Source organism: Mandrillus leucophaeus, unplaced genomic scaffold (assembly GCF_000951045.1).
Source record: "Mandrillus leucophaeus isolate KB7577 unplaced genomic scaffold, Mleu.le_1.0 Scaffold523, whole genome shotgun sequence".
NCBI classification, from domain to species: domain Eukaryota; kingdom Metazoa; phylum Chordata; class Mammalia; order Primates; family Cercopithecidae; genus Mandrillus; species Mandrillus leucophaeus.
The window spans coordinates 1,146,647-1,150,224 of record NW_012105620.1 but is presented as its reverse complement, the minus strand read 5'-3'; positions in this window follow the sequence as shown (position 1 = coordinate 1,150,224).

Sequence of the window (3,578 nt, the reverse complement as noted above, 5' to 3'; positions counted from 1 at the left end):
AGCAGACCTAATAGACATCTACAGAACTCTCCACCCCAAATCAATAGGATATACATTCTTCTCAGCACTACATCGTACTTATTTCAAAACTGACCACATAGTTGGAAGTAAAGCGCCCCTCAGCAAATGTAAAAGAATAGAAATTATAACAAACTGTCTCTCAGACCACAGTGCAATCAAGCTAAAACTCAAGATTAAGAAACTCAATCAAAACCGCTCAACTACATGGAAACTGAACAACCTGCTCCTGAATAACTACTGGGTATATAACGAAATGAAGGCAGAAATAAAGATGTTCTTTGAAACCAATGAGAACAAAGACACAACATACCAGAATCTTGGGGACACATTTAAAGCAGTGTGTAGAGGGAAATTTATAGCATTCAATGCCCACAAGAGAAAGCTGGAAAGATCTAAAATTGACACCCTAACATCACAATTAAAAGAACTAGAGAAGCAAGAGCAAACACATTCAAAAGCTAGCAGAAGGCAAGAAATAACTAAGATCAGAGCAGAACTGAAGGAGATAGAGACACAAAAAACCCTCCAAAAAAATCAATGAATCCAGGAGCTGGTTTTTTGAAAAGATCAACAAAATTGATAGACCGCTAGCAAGACTAATAAAGAAGAAAAGAGAGAAGAATCAAATAGATGCAATAAAAAATGATAAAGGGGATATCACCACCGATCTCACAGAAATACAAACTACCATCAGAGAATACTATAAACACCTCTACACAAATAAACTGGAAAACCTAGAAGAAATGGATAAATTCCTGGACACATACACTCTCCAAAGACTAAATCAGGAAGAAGTTGAATCTCTGAATAGACCAATAACAGGCTCTGAAATTGAGGTATTAATTAATAGCCTACCAACCAAAGAAAGTCCAGGACCAGAAGGATTCACAGTCGAATTCTATCAGAGGTACAAGGAGGAGCAGGTACCATTCCTTCTGAAACTATTCCAATCAATAGAAAAAGGGAATCCTCCCTAACTCATTTTATGAGGCCAACATCATCCTGATACCAAAGCCTGGCAGAGACATAACAAAAAAAGACAATTTTAGACCAATATCCCTGATGAACATCAATGCAAAAATCATCAATAAAATACTGGCAAACCGAATCCAGCAGCACATCAAAAAGCTTATCCACTATGATCAAGTGGGCTTCATCCCTGGGATGCAAGGCTGGTTCAACATACGCAAATCAATAAATGTAATCCAGCATATAAACAGAACCAAAGACAAAAACCACATGATTATCTCAATAGATGCCGAAAAGGCCTTTGACAAAATTCAACAGCCCTTCATGCTAAAAACTCTCAATAAATTTGGTATTGATGGAACATATCTCAAAACAATAAGAGCTATTTATGACAAACCCACCACCAATATCATACTGAATGGGCAAAAACTGAAGCATTCCCTTTGAAAACTGGCACAAGACAGGGATGCCCTGTCTCACCACTCCTATTCAACATAGTGTTGGAAGTCCTGGCCAAGGCAATCAGGCAGGAGAAAGAAATAAAGGGTATTCAATTAGGAAAAGAGGAAGTCAAATTGTCCCTGTTTGCCGGTGACGTGATTGTATATTTAGAAAACCCCATCATCTCAGCCCCAAATCTCCTTAAGCTGATAAGCAACTTCAGCAGAGTCTCAGGATACAAAATCAATGTGCAAAAATCACAAGCATTCTTATACACCAATAACAAATGGAGAGCCAAATCATGAGTGAACTTCCATTCACAATTACCACAAAGAGAATAAAATACCTAAGAATCCAACTTACAAGGGATTTGAAGGGCCTCTTCAAGGAGAACGACAAACCACTACTCAACGAAATAAAAGAGGACACAAACAAATGGAAGAACATTCCATGCTCATGGATAGGAAAAATCAGTATCGTGAAAATGGCCATGCTGCCCAAGGTAATTTATAGATTCAATGCCATCCCCATCAAGTTACCAATTACTTTCTTCACAGAATTGGAAAAAAACTACTTTAAAGTTCATATGGAAGCCAAAAAGAGCTCATGTAACCAAGACAATCCTAAGTCAAAAGAACAAAGCTGGAGGCATCACGCTACCTGACTTCAAACTACACTACAAGGCTACAGTACCCAAAACAGCATGGTACTGGTACCAAAACAGAGATATAGACCAATGGAACAGAACAGAGCCCTCAGAAATAACACCACAGATATACAACCATCTGATCTTTGACAAACCTGACAAAAACAAGCAATGGGGAAAAGATTCCCTATTTAATAAATGGTACTGGGAAAACTGGCTAGCCATATGTAGAAAACTGAAATGGGATCTTTTTCTTACACCTTATAGAAAAATTAACTCAAGATGGATTAAAGACTTCAATGTGAGACCTAAAATCATAAAAACCCTAGAAGAAAACCTAGGCAATATCACTCAGGACATAAGCATGGGTGAAGACTTCATGACTAGAACACCAAAAGCAATGGCAACAAAAGCCAAAATAGACAAATGGGATCTAATTAAACTAAAGAGCTTCTGCACAGTAAAAGAAACTATCAACAGAGTGAACAGGCAACCTACAGAATGGGAGAAAATTTTTGCAATCTACTCATCTGACAAAGGGCTAATATCCAGAATCTATAAAGAACTTAAACAAATTTACAAGAAAGAAACAACCCCATCAAAAAGTGGGCAAAGGATATGAACAGACACTTCTCAAAAGGAGACATTTATGCAGCCAACAGACATATGAAAAAATGCTCATCATCACTGGCCATCAGAGAAATGCAAATCAAAACCACAATGAGATACCATCTCATACCATTTAGAATGGCGATCATTAAAAAGTCAGGAAACAAAAGATGCTGGAGAGGATTTGGAGAAATAGGAACACTTTTACACTGTTGGTGGGAGTGTAAATTAGTTCAACCATTGTGGAAGACAGTGTGGTGATTCCTCAACAAGGATCTAGAACTAGAAATACCATTTGACCCAGCAATCCCATTACTGGATTACCAAAAGGATTATATACCAAAAGGGTTATAAATCATGCTACTATAAAGACACATGTACATGTATGTTTACTGAGGCACAATTCACAATAGCAAAGACTTGGAACCAACCCAAATGTCCATCTATGATAGACTGGATTAAGAAAATGTGGCACATATACACCATAGAATACTATGCAGCCATTAAGAAAGGATTTCATGTCCTTTGCAGGGACATGGATGAAGCTGGAAACCATCATTCTCAGCAAAATATCATAAGGACAGAAAACCAAACACCACATGTTCTCACTCATAAGTGGGAGCTGAACAATTAGAACACATGGACACAGGGAGGGGATCATCAAACACCGGGGCCTGTCATGGGGTGGGGAGCTAGGGGAGGGATAGCATTAGGAGAAATACCTAATGTAGATGACAAGTTGATGGGTACAGCAAACCAACATGGCCCATGTATACCTATGTAACAAACCTGTACATGGTGCACATGTACCCTAGGTCTTAAAGTATAATTAAAAAAGAAGGAAGGAAGGAAGGAAGGAAGGAAGGAAGGAAGGAAGGAAGGAAGGAAGGAA